This window comes from Saimiri boliviensis, chromosome 20, assembly GCF_048565385.1.
Source record: "Saimiri boliviensis isolate mSaiBol1 chromosome 20, mSaiBol1.pri, whole genome shotgun sequence".
Taxonomy (NCBI): Eukaryota; Metazoa; Chordata; class Mammalia; order Primates; family Cebidae; genus Saimiri; species Saimiri boliviensis.
Genome location: NC_133468.1, coordinates 17,785,788 through 17,806,676, shown reverse-complemented (window position 1 = coordinate 17,806,676; position 20,889 = coordinate 17,785,788). Strand labels below are relative to the sequence as shown.

The window sequence follows — 20,889 nt, the reverse complement described above, 5'->3', positions numbered from 1 at the left end:
CTTCTCCGGCTTCATGCCCAGGTCTCCTGGGTCCCATAGCAAGACAGTGGTTCTAGTAGCTGAGTTCTTAGAGTTCCTGTTTCTTATTCCTGGACAGCCTCCCATTTTTTTGAGTCTTACCATAAATGCCAGGTCCCAAAAGGGCCTTCCTCAAGCAGACTCCTCTATTGCTATCACATAACAGTCCTTTCTTTATAGGACTTATCTCCATATAAAAATGTCTTTTTATTTGTTTACATGATTACTTTTGTTCCTTTTCTCTACAATGTAAGTTCAAGACCAGTGATTTGGCCCATTTTGCCTTGTTCTTTATTGTAATGTGGCTTGCAACAGTGTAGGTGCCTAATTAATATTTACTGATTTAATCTACTGTTTAATTTTATATATGCATTCATCAAACATGTATATAGCATTAGTCTGCCCCAGGCATGTTTCTGAACCTCTTTAACTAACATGACAGTTTTATGAGGTAGGCCTGGGAAGAATGCCCATTTTACAGATGAAGAAACTGCAGCATAAGTTAAGATACCTGCCAAATGTCAGAAAGCTGGTAAGAGGCAAAGCAGAGTTTAGAAGCTAGGCAGTCATGCATGTACTGCGGTCTGTGTTATGAGGACAATAGTGTGCTGATGTTACTGTAAGCTATTGAGACAGTCGTAGGCAACGAGAAGACCTGCAAGGTTTAGTCTAGAGCCACAACTCAGTCTATAGGTGGAAAAAGTGGCTGGTTTTCACAAAGTTTCAGAATTTATATGGGCATTAATTCTGCAGTTTCTCTTAAAGCAGTTTCCCCACTGATTTTATTGTTCAGCTGGTAGACTCTTGCTTGTTTTCTGTGTCCTGTTTTCCTATCCTAGTGTCTGAGTGATGGTGTTTTATTCAGGGAAAAGAATAATACCTTAAGTAAGCATTTTTAAAATTATGCTTCATGAACAATAGTGTCCCATGATATTTAGATAGGTGTTCTGACTCTTCCCCTAAAAAATGTTTCTATAGTAAGAAAAAAAAAGAAAGTATGACTACAGAGAAGTAAAAGGGTATAAATAAGAAGAATATTTTTAATACATATCAGGAAAAGAGATATTATGAGTAAATTGTCCCCAATGTGTGAAGCCATATGATATTTACAAAATGTTATTTTTATCTATTTCCAAGGTCTTTTATATTTACTGGAATGCTTTAGGCTAAATTGATTTTTGAGCTTTAAATGAGATGACAAGTGACTAATTCTCTAAATTTCTGAAGCAATGAGAGCTGCATTTAAAAAATATTTTAAAAGCATTTTCATTTCCATGTTATTATGCTACTTTTTCCTATTTCACCCAGATAGTGGATGATGATTTGCAGAGTCCCCCCAATCCAAGGTTCTACCTCTCCATTAAGAAAATGCAAACGACTCTAGCATTTTCTTTGTGGTACTGCTTTGCCAGGGCTCCTAAAGAAATTCAGCTAAAATCTAAGATAAATGCCCAACACTATAGGCTGCAGAGCCAACATCTCATATAAGAGAGATTTATATAGTCTATCCCCTGTATTTAGCTTTTCAACACAGCCTGTTGAAAAGCTAAATACAGGGGATAGACGATATTCTTTTAATCAGCCTGTTGTGATCTTAACATTTCTGAATGACAGTTTTCTGTAAGCCAAGAAACCTACACCAAATTAGAAGTGGGGTACTAGGGGGTGGACAAGATATCAAACATGGCTGGAAAACGAATGACCCCTGGAAAAACGGAGCTAACTGAACACTTAAAGTTTTCAAAATGAGAGTTCACTCATGATTTGCCTCTCTGTTTGTCTGTTATTGTTGTATAGGAATGCTTATGATTTTTGCTTGTTGATTTTGTATCCTGAGACTTTGCTGAAGTTGCTTGTCATCTTAAGGAGATTTGGGGGCTGAGACGATGGGGTCTTCTAAATATACAATCATGTCATATGCAAATGAAGGAAGACAATTTGACTTCCTCTCTTCCCATTTGAATATCGTTTATTTCTTTTTCTTGCCTGGTTGCTTGGTTAAAACTTCCAATACTATGTTAAATAGGAGTGGTGAGAGAGGGCATCCTTGACTAGTACAAGTTTTCAAAGGGAATGCTTCCAGTTTTGACCATTCAGTACGATATTGGCTGTGGGTTTGTCGTAAATAGCTTTTATTGTTTTGAGATACGTTCCATCTATACCTAGTTTATTGAGAGTTTTTAGCATAAAGCACTGTTGGATTTTGTCGAGGGCCTTCTCTGCATCTATTGAGATAATCAGGTGGTTTTTGTCTTCGGATTTGTTTATGTGATGGATTACGTTTATAAATTTGATATGTTGAACCAGCCTTGCATCCCCACGATGAAGCCTACTTGATCGTGATGGGTAATCTTTTGGATGTGCTCTTGCATTTGGTTTGCCAGTATTTTATTGAAGATTTTTGCATGGGTGTTCTTCATGGATACTGGCCTGAAGTTTCCTTTTTTAGTTGTGTCTCTGCCAGGTTTTGGTATCAGGATGATGTTGGTCTCATCAAATGAGTTAGGGAGGATTCTTTCTTTTTGTGTTGTTTGGAACAGTTTCAGAAGGAATGGTACCAATTCTTCTTTGTACGTCTGGTAGAATTCTGCTGTGAAGCCATCTGGACCTGGACTTTCTTTGGTTGTCAGGGTGTTAATTGCTGCCTCAACTTGAGCTCTTGTTATTGGTCTATTCAAAGTTTCAACTTCTTCCTGGTTTAGGCTTGGGAGGGTGTAAGTGCCCAGGAATTTATCCATTTCTTCTAGATTCAGTGATATATGTGCATAGAGTTGTTTGTAGTAATCTCTGATGGTAGTTTGTATTTCTGTGGAATCAGTGGTGATATTCCCTTTATCATTTTTTATTGCATCTATTCAATTCTTCTCTCTTTTTCTTTATTAGTTCTGGCTAGCGATCTATCTATTATATTGATCTTTTCAAAAAAACAGCTCCTGGATTAATAGATTTTTTGAAGGATTTTTTGTGTCTCTATCTCCTGCAGTTCTGCTCTGATCTTAGTTATTTCTTGTCTTCTGCTGGCTTTTGAATATGTTTGATCTTGCTCCTCTAGTTTTTTTAATTGTGACAATAGGTTGTTGATTTTACATCTTTCCTCACTTCTCAAGTGGGCGTTTAGTGCTATAAATTTCCCTCTAGTCACTGCTTTAAGTGTGTCCCAGAGATTCTGGTACATTGTGTCTTCGTTCTCATTGGTTTGAAGAACGTCTTTATTTCTGCCTTCATTTCATTGTTTATCCAGTAGTTATTCAGGAGCAGGTTGTTCACTTCCCATGTAGTTGTGCCATTTTAAGTGAATTTCTTAATCCAGAGTTCCACTTTGATTACACTGTGGTCTGAGAGACTGGTTGTTACGATTTCCATTCTTTTGCATTTGCTGAGGAGTGATTTACTCCCAATTATGTGATCAATTTTAGATAAAGTGCAAAGTGGTGCTGAGAAGAATGTATATTCTGTGGTTTTGGGGTGAAGAGTTCTGAGATGTCTTTTAGGTCTGCTCAGTCCAGATCAGCAACCAACAGAATCGGAAAAAAATGTTTGTAAGCTACCCACCTGACAAAGGGCTAATATCCAGAATCTACAAAGAATTAAAACAAATTTATAAGAAAAAAACAACCAACCCCATCAGAAAGTGAGTGGATGATATAAACAGGCACTTTTCAAAAGAAGACATTTATGCAGCCCACAAATATATGAAAAAAATGCTCATCATCACTGGTCATCAGAGAAATACAAATCAAAACCACATTGAGATACCATCTAATGCCAGTTAGAATGGCGATCATTAAAAAATCTGGAGACAGCAGATACTGGAGAAGATGTGGAGAAATAGGAACACTTTTACACTGTTGGTGGGAGTGTAAATTAGTGCAATCATTGTGGAAGACAGTATGGCAATTCCTCAAGGATGTATAAATAGAAATACAATTTGACCTAGCAATCCCATTACTGGGTATATATCCAAAGGATTATTAATTGTTCTATTATAAAGACACATGCACTCATATGTTCTTTGCAGCACTAGCTACAATAGCAAAGACCTGGAACCAACCCAAATGCCCGCTAATGATAGACTGGATAAAGGAAATGTGGCATATATACACCATGGAATACTGTGCAGCCATTAAAAAGGATGAGTTCATGTCCTTTGCAGGGACGTGGATGAAGCAGGAAACCATCATTTTCAGCAAACTGACACAAGAACAGATCACCAAACACTACATGTTCTCACTCATAGGTGGGTGTTGAACAATGAGAACACATGGACACAAGGAGGGGAACATCACACACTGGGGCCTGTTGGGGAGTGGGGGGCTAGGGGAGTGATAGTGGAGGGTAGGGAGATTGAGGAGGGATAATATTGGGAGAAATACCTAATGTAGGTGACGGGGGGATGGAGGCAGCAAACCACCATGGCATGTGTACCTATTGTTACCTATGTAACAATCCTGCCTGATCTGCACATGTACCCCAGAACTTAAAGTATAATTTAAAAAAATATTTTAAAAATTTCAAACTGATCAGCAATTAATATGTATGTTTTGTTGTTTCTGCTGTTCTCTTTCATTTTCTTCTTCTTCTTCTTCTTCTTCCGTTTTACTTACCCTGTTCTTTACTTGCCAAGCTTCTCATCTGCCTTGTCTAATTTTCCATACAAATTAGTGGCATGACAGTATCTGTTTTAGTATCATCTTCCACTTACTATTTAAATACTCTCTTTCTAAGGAGACATGGTGTGGAGTCCTAATATGTTTGCAACAACGAGGAAGGGGCTCCAAGTTGGGGGAGAACAATTGTTGTAAGAAACAGCTAACAGACAAACTGCTTGTACAACATCCTGTTCCCAAACACCTCTTTCTGCATGTAGCCCCAGAGAACGACTTTACTTGCACCTAGCCTCTCCAGCATAACCCTATTAAACAACTCTCCAGGCCCTGCCTCTTGGCAGACAGCCGTCTCTCTGCTGTGCTGCCCATTGCTCTCTTACAACCTGTCTTCACATTTCTTCTAGTCAATCTGCCTTTCTTTACGCATGACTGTCTTGGTAAATTCCTTTACCAGCCGCAAGGGTGACCCCAGCCAGTCACACACATGATACAGAGGACACAATTGTTTGAGTTCGTACTATAAACCAAAACAAAATTGGAATTTTCTATTTATAAAATTTAAACTTGGATGAGGAAAACAGATTATGAGTAAAAGTCAAATATGTCATTGTTATTATGCTTTAAGGAGAAAAATAGTTTATTAAGCAAACACTTAGGGTCTGTTTGCCCAATTAAAATTCCTCTATTGTTTTTATATTTGAATGCTTTGGGTGGAATCAAAATTATTTTAAATTTTATTTATTTTCTGTGTTCTCCTATAGTTGGCCCATCAGTCATATTCTTTGAAAGTCTTTATTTTTCATTCTAATTCCCGTTAGTTTTCTGTTTGTTTTTCTCCCTCATTTATGTCACCATCTCCATTTTTTTTTAACTTCTTGGCATCTGTTGAGATAATTGCACTACAATCATAATCTGTGTTGTAATAATTATTTGATAGGTATTTCTCCATGGATATTTATGTTAGAAATGCTTAGGATCCAAACAAAATGAACCAGCCACACCTATTGTAGAACCTCTCCTGTGATCTCTCTGATTTAGTGGTGGGAGAAATATGGCCTGGCTTAATCAACTGAAAGAGAGGGTAAGGGAGGCAGAATGTCATGTGATCTGAATTTAAAGAAACCCTGCTATTTAAATCACATAGCTAGCAAATGCAGATGGGGAAAATATGTAGAATTCTATCATCATCAACAAATTTATGGTGGATCCCTAGGAGGACTAAGAAGTGATATAATATCATGAAAATATTATTTACATGTATTCTTTCAATATGCCATGACCAACAGGCTATCTGCCCAGGTACTTGTTTTTTCTTCTTAAAAAATGTTGCAGGGAAATGGATTGATTCATAATAAGTGGATGAGTGGCTTCATCATGACAAATTTTAGTTTTCTCACCATAAAATAATCACCAGGTTTTCTTCATAGATTTTGTACAAGGATTAAATGATATTTGTAAAACTCTTAGAACAGTGCCAAGAACATAATAAGAATTAAAGATATACTTGTTATTATTACTAATTCATATTTACATCAAAATATGCTAGGTCATGTGAAAGTTCCAGAAGTATATAGAATTGGCCCTGCCCTCAAGATGTTCTGAATCAAGTTGGGAAATAAAATATGGTATAAAATGCAGAGTAATTGTCAGCAAGTAATTATGTGCTAAATGATATGGCAGAAAGTATAAGTACTGGGATAGATTAGAGGTAGAAATATGCATTAGGTATAATGTCATTATTGAAGACAGTTGTCCCTAAAACAAATATTTTCAGGAGTTCTAAATTATATACTCAGTAACCGAAAACTTATATTCTCCTATTTAATGTATCCCATTATGTCTGCCATGATGTACCTTTTGTTCCCCCTATTTCTTCATCTTCTGAATCCAACCAATCATTCAAGACTATTATAGTATAGTGTAATAATTTCTCCCACCCTATAGCCATGGAGTTGATCTTCATCAGATGTAAATAGCCTTCCTCACGAATTTGGAATAAAACCAAAACCCCTCTCTCAGCTTCCTCACAAATGTAGAGTAAAACCTAAACCTCTGCAGAATCTCACCCCTGGCTGTCTTTCCAGCATTGTCTCTCCATGCACACTCCTTTGCTCACCAGGCTGGAGTCTTTTTAATCACTCTTGAGAACAAGTCAAATTCTTCTCTGTGCCAAGGACAGTTGCATTATCTGTCCCTTTGCCTGGAAAGCTCCATTTCTCTCATTTTCTCATAATTTCTTTATTAGCTAGAACATCACAACAATCCTCCAGGCCTTCCTAAACTTCCCACCTCACCCAACCATTCAGATTCTGTATTTTAGCTTTATGTTTTTTTCATCACAGAACTTATTACATTTTAAAGTAATACATTTGTTTGTTCAAGAATTTTTTTGTTAGCTATTTGTCTCTTTCCTCTAGGAGAATGTAAGTTTCCTGAAGATAGGAAACATATCTGTCTCATTTCCCATTCCATCACAGAACCACAACAAATGTTTATTTTAAAAATGAACAAATCATTCATCCTAATCTTTTCTCTCATTTCTTTCTGTGTTCTCTGTCTCTATATTTGTGAAGCAAGATTATTCCTAATCATTGATCACATATTGAACTTGTCTTCCCTTTATCACTTTGCTGATGTTTGCTCTATTTTCCTAATCTTCTGAAAATTTTATTTATACTTATATTTCCTCCATTTAAACTCTTAATAAATATGAGCTAGTTCTGCCTCTTTTATTATACCCCTTGTAATATGTTGTTTTTCCCTTATGGCACTTAAATTTTTCCCTTGTAATACAGTTCTCTCAGCACTTATGTTGTATCTATGAGCTTTGCTATCACTTTTTTTTTTTTTTTCCTGAGATGGAGTTTCGCTCTTGTTATCCAGGCTGGAGTGTAATGGTGCGATCTTGGCTCACTGCAATCTCTGCTTCCTGGGTTCAAGCAATTCTCCAGCCTCAGCCTCCCAAGTAGCTGGGACTACAGGTGCATGCCACCATGCCCAGCTAACTTTTGTATTTTTAGTAGAGACAGGGTTTCACCATGTTGACCAGCATGGTCTCAATCTCTTGACCTTGTGATCCACCCGCCTTGGCCTCCCAAAGTGCTGGGATTATAGGCGTGAGCCACCACGCCTGGCCTGCTATCACTTTTTTAGTATTGTTTAGGGTTCTTTAGTTAAAAATAATAGAAGCAATCTATGGCTAATTTAAAAGGGAGGAGGGAAGGAGAGAGAGAAGAAAGGAGGGAGGGAGGAGGGAGAGGAAAAAAAATTAAAATGCAATCTCTATGGAAAACAGTATGGACATTGCTCAGAGAACTCAAATTAAATCTGCCAGTTGATCCAGCAATCACACTACTATGTATCTACTTAAAGGAAAAGAAGTCACCATAAAGGAAACAAACACCTGCACTCAGCACAAGTTATAATTGCAAACATATTGAATCAGACTAAGTGCCCATCAATCTATGAGTGCCCATCAATCTAAGTGCCCATCAATCTATGGTGTGTGTGTGTGTGTGTGTAGAATATATATATATATATACTTAATATAGAATATATATATATATATATATATATATATATTCTACACACACACACACACACACCATAGATTGATTTCCTTTAAGTATATATATATATATATATATATATATATATATATAATATTCTACACACACACACACACACCATATATATATATATATTCTACACACACACACACACACACACACACACACACCATAGAATACTACTCAGGCATAGAAATGAAGAAAATAATGTCTTTTGCAACAACTTGGTTGGAATTGAAAGCCATTATCCGAAGAGAAGTAAATGAGAGACAGAAAACCAAATACCACATGCTCTTATTTGTAAGTGGGAGCTAAGCTGTGGGTATGTAAAGGCATGCAGAGTGACATAATGGATGCTGGAGATACAGTGCATGTGGAGCAGAGGTGGGTGTAGGGTAAGAGATGAAAAACTACCTATGGGGTACGATTTACACTATTCGAGTGACAGGTACACCAAAAGATCAGACTTTAACCACTGTACGATTCATCCATGTAACCAAAAACCACTTCTCCCTCTAAAGCTACTGAAATTTAAAAAATAAAACAAAATATATGGTGCAGCTCATGGAATGGATGAAAAAGTAGAATAGCCAGACTTCAAGAAAGAGAGAAATAGAAAAACTCCTCAGATATCAGGATCTGAAACAAAGGAAGAGAAGCATCAAGATCCCAATGACAGAATAAATGAACGCCAACAGTTTTCTATCCTTACTTCATGTTACTTAGGATTAAAGTTCCTGAGATAGATTTTAGTTGACCTAATTTGGGTTATTTGCCATCCCTTTGTCAGTACCTCAAATAAGTGTCCCACTAAAATTATAGCAAAATGAAGGAAATGTGATGAGGTCAGTTGCTTACAGAAGATGGAGAGATGGCTCTGGGTGGGCCAACACAACACATTTCTCCTATAATAAGGTTCAGTTAGAGGAGAATAAACCACTTGCTCTGAAAAGTTAATGGGACATGATAAAATATACTACATACTATATGAGTAATAGTACATGTTTGTTACATTGATGGCTGAAATCATAAAATTAATTTTTAAAAATTTTAAATGTGTAATTGTTGGACTATTTGGGGGTGTTTAGACTGAGAAGCAGTTATTTTTTTAGTTGGCTGCTATAATATGTCTATAACTTCATGGACGATTAGTGATAGCACTTAAAATTTAGCATAATATGTTTTACAAGTATAGCACTTAAAATTTAGCATAATATGATGTTATACAAGTATAGAAGGATGCAGTATAATTTCTGTGTGTAATATTGGGGTTCAGGGGTTCAGGGTGCCCTCAGCTTCCCTAAGTGAACGTTTCTCCAGGTTCTTGATCTCCTGCCCTCTCAAGAATGAGAGAGGGGACCACCGTGCTGTGTGCAGTAAATGCTGGACTCAAAGGTGTTTGTAGAAAGTGATTTATTTAGAGAGACAAACAGGAGAAGGAGAGAGAAACAGCTAACACTCACACTCAGTGAGAGAATGCAGAAAGACAGAATCCAGGAGAGGAAAGCAGCTTCCACACTGCGTGGAAGGGTAGAGAGACATGGAGTTTGGGAGGGGAAGACAGGCTTCCACGAGAGAGTGTGGAAGGACACTCCAAAGGGGAAATCCAGGAGAGAGAAAGATGGCTTCCATGAAAGGAGTGTTCGTGGAAGGGGACCCAAACATGGAGTCCAGAGGGGTGTGGAAGAAAGGGACTTTTAACCTGGGAGGAACCCCCACCTTCTCCAAGACCCCAGGCCAATGAAAGGAGTTCCTTAGACCTTCTGCTGGAGTGATTGACTCTTAGTTTCTTCCCACACCCCCAAAATTCAAACATAAATCGTTAAACCTCCCAGATGGAGAGAGATGAGAGGGGGGCATGGCACTGGGAAATTCTTGCCCTTAAAACTACTCCCCCTTGTGGACCCCGGAAAGAGAACACCTTCCCCCATTCGTATTATCATATACCAGGGAATTACAACTAATGTCTAGCTACCAATTTGTTAACCTGAACTGAACTATTTTCAGTTATATTCAGCAGAGCTATGATTTAGTTCATTCAATAATTCTGTTTCTAGGCAAAATGTAGTGGCCCATACCTGTAATTCCAGCACCTTGGGGAGCCAAGGTGAGAAGATCACTTGAGGAGTTTGAGACCAGCATGGCAACATAGTGAGACCCTATCACTACAAACTATGAAGAAAAAAAAATAGGCTGGCATAGTAACACATGCCTATAGTCCCAGCTACTCAGGAGGATGAGGCAGAAGGATCACTTGAGCCCAGGAGTTGGAGGCTACAGTAAGCCATGTTCACGCCATTGCCCTCCAACACTGGTGACAGAACAAGACCCTGTCTCTAAAACAAATAGTAATAATAATTATATTTTTAGCCCACCAAGTAGGTATTGAAATGCATATAACTCAATCTAATCCAAGTTGATGGAATAGTAGTTTAAATCTAGTGCATGAAGTTCATTTATGAGAGCAAAACCTACCTATAGGCTCAGCAATTCTAATTACAGATAGCAAAACACATTATCCACTGTACCCACCACCTGCAGCGGCTGATCTTTTACAGTTCTTTTTTGGTCTGGAGTTTAAGGCAAAAGATAATTGGATGGGGGCTCTGCAGCTATCAAAAAGAGAAGCAGGCCCACGTGATGACTAGTGTTCTCCTCAAAAAGAGGACAAAAATCTGAAGAGTTGACACCATGCTTGTATTGTTCCAAAGCTTCTCTTCCCTCTTCCCTCTTTGTTGAGAAATTTAGTTTAAAAACTCATTTTACATAGAGAATCATGCAAATACACTTTTCAATCCAATAAGTGGGTTGATATGCTCAAATGACTTTGTTTCCACACTTTAGATCAAATAGACTTTAGCATTTAAAATATACTATTTGTTATTTTGCTCAGCTGGCTGTTGCCTGTGTTCATTAGATAAAAATAACTTACCTTGTAATATATTTAGGTTTGCCTTCATAGTTCCAAAAGATAGAAGAGTTTAAAAGAAAGAAAGAAAGAATAAATGAAAGAGAGAAGGAGAAAAAGAAAGAAGGAGAAAAGAATACATGGTCATACATATGTGTATGCATATTTATATGAGAGCCTATATATATCACTCTGTGGACACAAACTGGTCCATTTGCAAACAGCCATCTTATCAGCATCCCAGCTTAGCCAAATCCAAAGAAAAACTTGTTTCTTTGTTCGGTCTTTAAAAAATAAAAGCTGGTTTCTTTTTTTAAAAAAAAATTACATATGTTACATATATTCATTTGATTTAGGTCCCAAAAGACATTAAATTGAAATTCTTTAAAATTAGTTTTAGAAAAACTTTTATTAATGAGTTAAAAGTAAGTTGGTTAACATAACTCAGTAAGACTTTCTTAAAGTCTCCAGTGAGCCAGACACCCTGTGTAGCATTGTTCTTGCTCAAAATCTGATTGTAATTTGCAAGTTTAAGTGACTCCTCTTAAGGCATAGAAGTCAAAGTAAGATTTGTCTCCTCACCTTTCCAGTCTTTCTTACATCTTCATGTTCTTCATCTTCCCCTTTCTTGTACAAGCTTCTCTGGACCTGCAATTCGGAGGTTCTAACGTGGTGAAACACTGTACTTCCTTCAGCTCCCTGGTTAAGTGACTTTTCTACTGAGAAGACTTCCCTGACCCTCTTCTTGTCTCCCAAGTTTAGGGAATTTGTAGCCTCCCAAACAATCATGCACATCACCCACTGTCACATTTATCTCATTGCACTGTAATTGCGTGTTTGTTTATTTTTACCCAGTTACAGGGTAAACTCTGGAAAGGCATAATCTGTAACGACCTTATTCATCATTGCAACTGCATGTAGAGGTCACTCCTTGTATAAGTATTGAATCATAACATTGCTTAGGATTCTCCCTCCAATTCCTCTCACCCTTGCCAGCCCTATTCTCAAACAAAATGCAGCAACATCCTTTGTAAAAGCAATTCTCAAAACTAAACTGGCCTCATATACAGCAAGAGTCCTCTGTTATTTACTTTTTTCCTTTTAATACTACCTGGATGTGTCATAGCCTCTCCACCCTTTCCCCGTATTGGGCAAGTTGACTGCTACAAACAAGATGTTTCTGTTTTATATTCCAGAATGCACAACAACTGAAACAAAGGCAAGGTGACTTCGCTGTAACTCAGCAGTCTTTTTAAAATGTTATTTTCCCCCCTTCACAGGTCCTCAGAACACTGCCTTTAAGGGCTTTGAGGTGAAGATACATTAGATTACAAATATAGCAGACAGGGACCCTGAAGCACTTTAAGAAAGCTTGGTCTGCAGGAAATCCTCATCTTGGCTCCAATCGTCAGAAAAGTTGATCTCTACCAGAGGTATGTTGATCAACCCACATTTCTTTAAGAATTTTTTTTTTTAATAAATTCCCTGCATAGGAAAAAGGGTTTTATTTTTCTCTTATTTCTAAAATGTAAAAAATAAAATTAACTTTCAATATGGGAACGATCTCACTAAAGTCTTTCTAAATTGGAATGATTTTATTCAGCAGAAAATGTCGTCGTTTCTATATTGCCTCTTCTTTAGGAATTCCACAGGTGACTTATTACGGTTTATTCTAAAGAAGGCTGTTTAAAACTATGTAGTCTGCTGACAGCCATTTTGACAAATCTGCATGCCTCTAGCCACTGAGTCTCTGTGGACACAAAAATTCTGCTTTTTTCGAAAGAGGTGTCATTCTATGTATGAATACAGAAACAGAAGCATTTTAGGTCTGAGGGAAATGGTCTGAGTAAACAATTTTCTGTTACTCTTGTCCTATCATCTCCACAAGGGAGATAAACTCGCTATGACAGAAGGTTAGCGTTTTTGTTTCTTTGTGATTTGCTGACTTTTAGGAAAGCCACACCAGGTTAGCAGTGCTTTTTATAAGGATCTGATTCTTAGATTCCCTCTATAAAATTTAGTTGGATTTTTTGTTTTGTTTTTGATTTTTTTTTCCTCTTCTGAGATAATTCTCAGTAAATTTGCCCATCTCCAGAAGAAGTTATAGATACATGCTACCTGAAAAGAAATGAGACCTGGATTCAGTTGAAGGTGGCACTGAATCCTCAGGATGAATAATCATTTACAAGGATTGTGGAAGGAGAAACACTAACCAAAGTGAATAGTTCAAGCCTTTATTAAAAAGTCGCAACATGGGAGGTGGCTTAAAGATGTTACAGGATAAATTAAGGAAGGGCATTCAAAGTTCAATTTTTGTTCCAAGAATAGTTTATTGTTCGATTTCTTGGAGGCTATGGGGAAACTTAGGTTGTGTTAATCACAGTGTCTCTCACAGTATCAAGCCATGGTGCTTTGGGTTATAGAAATATTATCAGTATTATCATATTACGTGAATATTTAATCTATTGGCATAATTATAACATTTTATAATAGATAATTTTCTGACATGATGGATCTACACTATGTTTTCACTATAAACATATGGATGTATTTCACTCTCGCTACTTTCACTCATTCTCCCACATAAATGTCTATGATGTAGATTTCTAAGTATTAAATATAAATGTGTCATTGATTCAATATACCTCAATGTAAGCTAATTGTCTTTCACTTCATTTATTTTATTTTTCAATTTTGCTGTTCCATAAGTTTTCCAGGATTTATGCCACTATCACTATGTTTTTGAACCCTCATCTTTTAAAAAATCCTGGTTATATAATTAGTCATTTATGCTAATGTTTCAACTTCCAGATAAATCTTTTACTCACTCTTTGCAGCGTCCCAGTGCAGCTTAACCTTCTTCAAGCTTTCGTGCTCTCTTTCCTGAGCTAACACATTTTATTCCTAACAAACAGGTCTCTTTCTCTACTCCCCCAAACTCAAACGAAGCCTGTACTCAAGTAAAATAATTGGATTTCTTAAATAGCACTTCTGTTGTTTCTAACAGTTCATAACATTGTACATGCATCTCATTGCCTTATTTTTAATCTTGAACTGAATGACATTTTCATCTCTGAAATCCCATACCATCAGTCAATGTGTGGCTTTATACTTTGAAAGCATACAGTTGGATATATCAGGAATGGAATAAATGCAGGGTTTTTTTTTTTTTTTAAGCATGCAGTTGAATGTATCAGGAATGAAATAATTGCAGTTTTTTGTTTTTTGGTTTTTTTTTTCGTTTTCTTTTTGAGTGAGAGTCTCAGTGTGTCACGTAGGCTGGAATGCAGTGGCACGATCTTGGCTCATTGCAACCTCTAGCTCCTGGGTTCCAGCCATCCTCCTGCCACAGCCTCTCAAGTAGTTGGGATTATAGGCATGCACCACCAATCCAGGGTAATTTTTTATTATTAATAGACACAAGGTTTCACCATGTTGGTCAAGCTGATCTCAAACTCTTGACCACAAGTGATTCTCCTGCCTCGGCCTTCCAAAGTGCTAGGATTACAGGTGTGAGCCACCACACCAGGCCATGACTGCAATTTTAAAAGGACCTATGTTCCCACAAATTTGTAACTGCCTATTCTATTTATTAATTAGAATTTGTAACTTAGTCACAAGGCCTTTCAGTTTTGAAGTTTTGGACATGGGAAAACAGAGTTAGAAGTTTGGAAGCAATATAGGTAAATTACTAGTTAAAAAGCAGCCCCTTCCCACACAAAATACAACTTTTCTGTCCAAAAATTTGACATATGGTAGTGTGATGAAAGGGACATGGGAGAACAGATTTCAGGTAATTTAACATTGATAAAATAAGTAACAATATTCTTTTTCTCTTTTTAATTCAAAGTATAAACTTTCTTAGTGGGTCACTTTCCTAAAGGGAATAAAGCTGCCTACTTACACAGTTTCATTAATGGCCTGAGGGCATTTTAGTTTATTTCAGCCAATTAAAATAACAATTACTGCAGGAGGTGCTTATGGGAGTACATTCTGCTGGTTGAGTCCCCATCACTCCTGGTATGATTAAAACTCCTCAACTTCAAGTTTTCATATTGCAATGACTACTTCTACTTCAAAAAAGTACTTGTACAGTAATTTGGAAGAGCACATTCTATTTATTCCCTTCATTTTCAAATTTTGTTCTTAATGTTTTACAGATTCTTTTCTACAATATTATAGCCTGGGCTTCACCTCTTCTTACTCTTCTTGGAAAGTTTGTACCTACTAAATGATTATATAAAAGCCAGTACCATTGTTAAATAAAATTTATAATGAGCTAAAGTCAGTAACCAAAAACTAAACTAAAATAAAATGTATAAGAGACCACCATTTGGGGCTGAACTGCACTAGGTCCAACAGACCAAACAGAAACAGAGTCACTCAGAATAAACTTCCATGCAACCAAGCCAAAACTAAATGGCTTCTCTAACCTTCCCAGAAATGAGAAGAGAGATAATAGCCAAATTCCCCAACAGGCCAGTTTTAGCTGTTATGATAAGTCCCTTCTACTTTAACCTTTTGAAGGGAAATAACTTTGAAAACCCAAAAAGCATTTTGTTCCTCTCTTTCTGCTGTTCTCAGCCCCTTTCTCTCTCTAAAGCCAACGTCTTCTGTTCAGCTCATTGGAACACTCTTTCTGTTTTGTAGGATGAGGTGTTGCCCGATTCTAGATTGGCAAATTAAAGCCAATTAAGATCTTTAAAGTAAATGTGTTGTAATTTTGTCTTTTGCCACCATGCTTGTGTTGCATTTTATTGAGTTTGTTGAAATATTTCCATAATAGATTTCCAGTGTAAGCTGCTGTATTGCTGACAGCAAAATGATGATTCCCAGCATCCTAACTTGACATATGAAAAATCTTAATGATAATGCTGATTAACATATCTTTTGCATTTAAATCACTACGTTTTTTAAGAAGAGAAAATTGTACATTTGGTGGGTTGTTTGCATAGTCAAATAAACATACATCAGGATGTGCAATCTAATAATTAGGTGTATTTATCTGTTTGTGACACCACTGGAAAATACTTTGAATGAAGACTTTAGGGGCAAAATACTCCCACTTGAATTGTCATTTCAAAAAGCATGACCTCCCGTAGAAAAATCAGTGCTTATGTCTAAATATAGGAAGCATATGCCTAGTGCATGGTTACTTCAGCTACATGTATTTATGAAAAATCTTTTTTGCAATAATATATAATTTACATTTTATGGATTTGTTTGCCTTATGTGTCATCATATTAGGCAAGTTTCTTTTTTATTTAGAGAAAAAAGAATTATTGGACTAAGGCATACCTAAATTCGTCCTAAGAATTTAGGTATTTAGAACATATTTAGCATTTTAAAGTACTTTTACTGACCAAAGTTCAAAGAAAGGAAGGCTGAAAAGTGCAAGATGTTTCAGTGTGACGTGACTGTTTACACAAAAACATGGCAGTTCAGATATGGAGGGTCCCAGAGAATACACTACTCAGGATTAAGCAAAGTGAGTTTTGCTTTTTGGAGGACTGTTTGTTTTTGGTGAAAATTTCAAAGTGACCATAATATTTGCTTTTTTCTCAAAAATGTAGTCCAAAAATGTTACATAAGATTCTTTTGAATAAATGAAAGACCACATTCACATAACTTTTATTACAGCACATTGTTATAATTGTTCTACCTCATTATAACTTAATATTGGTAATTTCTTACTGTGCCTAAATTATAAATTAAACTTTATCACAAGTATTTATGTATAGGAAAAAACACTATATATATATATATGGGGTTTGGTATTATCTGCAGTTTCAGACATCCACTGTACTTTTTGAAATGTATTGCCTGCTAATAAGGAGAAGCTGCTATAGCCAATTCTTGTGTCATTAATTAAAGCTAATTGCATAATGTTAATTCAATAAAAATGTTTAAAAGCAGGTTATGGAGGTAGAATGCAAAACAGCTAATGCCTAAAGTTTGTTACATATTTAGAGTGAAAAACAGGTACTGCCTGAAAAGCTATTATATAATAAACATGCAGTGTTTACTGTGTGACCTAAAAATGGCTAGCTAAAAATGTAGGTAGGTTACCTGTTTAAAATGCAAATTCTAAGTCCTTATAGACTTCATCCTATGGAATTAGACTCTCCAAGTATGGAGTGTAGGAATTCAAATTTTTACAAGATCTAAGTTAAAATTATGCACAATAACATTTGATAGCTAACCTGCACCTTTATAACTTCTAGAAAGTTTTAGACAGGCATTCAGAGGCAGACAACTCAAGATACTACCTTTCACTACAAGCAGGAAATGTTGGCATTCAATAATGCTGACTGAAGGAGAGTAAACTTACTTTGATTTGCTCACATGTAGAACTATTCTACATGGCATGATACTCTCCACTAAAATGAGAACAGCAGCAGCAACAACAAGAAAAAAGATAAAACAAACATAACCCTTGCTATATACACATGCATTTATTCTGTAGTTATCTATGGAGTGACTAAACTGGACATAATGACTTCTTAACATTACAGTTACATTATTGGAGGTGAAATGACCAGTATTTTATAGTATTTTGTTAAGAATAATGCTTGACAGTAATTCATTCAATAAACACATTCAGTCCTTAATTTTCTTGATACTTTGTGCTAAAATATTATTTTCATGGATTCTTCTGGAAAATCACTTCAGTAACTGCCTTCTCTGAAGTAAGGAACTCAAGAGACTATTTTGGATGTATTGGGATAATGGAATGAAAATATAATTTGAAAACTACTTCATAATTTAAATCTTATTTACCTATAAAATATGTAAAGCCATTTGTTGGTTACTTCACTTTCTTTTAAATAAGAATTAAATCAAGACTTAGCAGAAGCTATTTTTAGCTGTGAATTTCCTAAGTAATTGTAATTTCATAGATGTAGTCTCTTGATGTACAACTTCATGTTTTTAATCATTAGAAATAACAGTTGATATCTGTAAAATAGCTAAAGACATAGATGATGGCAATTATCTATGAAAATTACCTCTTGGAATACAATATTTATGATCATGTTATTTTTCTTTTAAAAAGTCTAACTTAATACCATATGTAGAGATCCACTTTTTAACTTAATAAAATTAAATTGGTTTTGTTTGATTATACAATAAATAAAACCTTTTTGATACTACAAATGCTGTTTAGAGCTAACCAAGCACAAGCATGTATATTGGAGGTGTTTTTCCCACAAATGCTTATAATAAACACTTTAAGCTTATAATATAATACTTATAATAAATCACTTTAAAGTGTTTGAATACTTTACTTGAAGCTCAGTGTATCAGTGCTGTGACTAAATAGCAGGATATTATCAAATAGAACAAACTCTGTAAAAATAAGATAACTGTAAAAGCAAGTGAATACCTGAGAACTGATTGAAAAGAAATTACCAAGAAGGAGGTATGAACCTACTGGCAGGGTGACCCTAAATTTGTAAGACCTATTTGTGGATATCACACTGAATACCTAGAACTGATGTTATATACATTTCATTTAATCACAGAAAATACACTGAGTCAAAATTAAAATGAAACACTCAAGGATAAAATTACTGAAAAAAATTAAAAGGCAAATAGGAATTACCTAGAAATAGTACAATAGAGTTTTATATGATGTGATCATAATAGCTGTATTAGTAAGACATGAAGCATCTTAACTAACAGTCCAAACATTAGGACAAATTGTTCGATGTTAGAATTACCAACCTATTGATTGAGTTTTTCCACTTTTCAACAAATTATATTGTGGGTTTTTAAGTTTTACTTTTTTGGAAGAATTTGTCTACTGGTATTTGCATAAAGTTAAAGAAGAAAAAAATTCCATGAAGCATTCAGGACTATCAGGATATGTATGCAAGGCTTTATTGCAGTGGACTTTTGCAGTAATGGGAGAGAGATCGGGCTCAACTCTAAATACAACCAGAAATAATGGGGATTTATAGCCAAGGAGTACCAGGGTAGGTGGGAACTGGTAGATGGAAAATGACTGTGAGGGCAGGGTAATTCTCTGCTAAACTGACCTAACAGCATTCTTGCTCAAAGATGGCCAGGGTGGTCAGATATTAACTAGGGGATATTGAGGGATGAGAGATTTGGTCAAATGTCAAGAAAGATCAGACATCCGGGGTTTGTGTGGCAAGGACTCTGAGTTAGGTTGCTTGCTGCAACTGGACTCTACAAGGCCATTTAAGTGCAGTGAATGAGTGAGGTGGGGTGGATAAGACAAGAGAGTCTCTGGTAAACTGGAGAGCAAAAACTCCAGGTCGAGGAAGCAACAGCTACTTAGCTAAATTTGCCATGTAGATGTTCTGGTCTCATGCTGTGAGATTTTCCAGTTTTTCAAGAGGGATTCGAAATCTAAATCACTGCTTCTCAAGATTTCTTAAAATATTAGCATTGTAAACCAAGCCTTTTACTTTTGTTGTTTTTGAAACAGAGCCTGGGCTGAAGTGCAGAGGTGTGATCTTGGCTCACTGCAACTTCTGCCTCCTGGGTTCAAGCAGTTCTCCTGCTTCAGCTTCCTGAATGGCTGGACTTACAGGCATATGCTACTACCTGGCTTATTTTTTTTTTTCTTTCTTTTAGTAGAGATAGGGTTTTGCCATGTTGGTCAGGCTGGTCTCAAACTCTGGTCCTCAAGTGATCCACCCACCTTGGCCCTCCCGAAGTGCTGGCATTATAAGCATGGGCCACCACGCCTGGCCCAAGCCTTTTAAAACTGTTTAAAACAGCGCTTCCCAACCTTTGGCTCCAGGGTCCAGTCTCTTCGTGAAAGAAATTTTTCCAAGGACCAGGAGAGGGGGCATGGTTTGGGGATGATGATTCAAGCACATTACACTTATTGTGTACTTTATTTATATTATTATTACGTTGTAATATCTAATGAAACAATTATATAACTCACCACAATGTAGAGTGAGTGGGAGCCCTGAGATTCCTTTCCTGAATCTAGACAGTCCCCATCTGTGGGTGACTGGAGGCAGGACAGATTGTCAGGCATTAGATTCTCATAAGAAACATGCAACCTAGGTCCTTCACATCCACAGTTCACAGTAGGGTTTGTACTCCTATGAGTACAAACTGTGAGAATCTAATGCTGCTGATCTGACAAGAGGTAGAGCTCAGGTGGTAATGTGAGTGATGGGAAGCAGCTGTAAATACAGCACTCACCTGCTACTCACCTCCTGCTCTGCAGCCTGGTTCCATTGCTTTAGGGGTTGGGGAGTCCTGGTTTAAAATATTTGCCAGCAAAATACCTCTGGTCTGTTATTTGGGGTGCACCCTAAATACAGGGAGAGGGCAAATTATGGTGCAGGGCACCCTTCTACAACCTAAGGTTTTTCTTTCCCAAAGTCTCCTTCTTTGTTTTAGAATTTTGTTCCCTGTTACACAGGAGGAAAATGTAAGATAAAGTTGTGTATTAGCCTCACAAATTAGTAATAGACTGAAAAGAAAGCTACAGGAATTCAAAAATTCTGGCTGTCCTTTAAGTTACTGAATCTGCTACTCTCTGTAATTAGGAGGTGGCATTAATCATTAATTAGAAAACAAACCCTAAGTGAGCCGTTTGAGGTATCTCCATGGGACCAATCTCAACTGGAGTGAGGGCTATGGGAGTCTATGAGCAGATTTAGTGCACAACTGTGCAAGTCTGATTTAAGCAACTAATACTCTATCTATGTAAAAATCAACAAAAACACATTATTTTCTGTGTATCCTCACATCTCCTCTTTCATCCTTTCCTTTTAAATCTTTGGGGATACGTTTC

At 36.5% G+C, this 20,889-nt stretch overlaps 1 protein-coding gene across 8 annotated transcripts in view; it reads left to right on the top strand.

Moving 5' to 3' along the window:
• Nucleotides 1-20,889, top strand: part of TENM2 (teneurin transmembrane protein 2) — a 3,817,113-nt gene that overhangs the window by 1,005,467 nt on the left and 2,790,757 nt on the right. For all 8 annotated transcript variants that reach the window (XM_074390353.1, XM_074390351.1, XM_074390352.1 and 5 more), the window contains one exon: nucleotides 12,383-12,535. The gene's annotated coding sequence lies outside the window, so the exon portion shown is untranslated. The remainder of the gene's footprint in view (nucleotides 1-12,382; nucleotides 12,536-20,889) is intronic.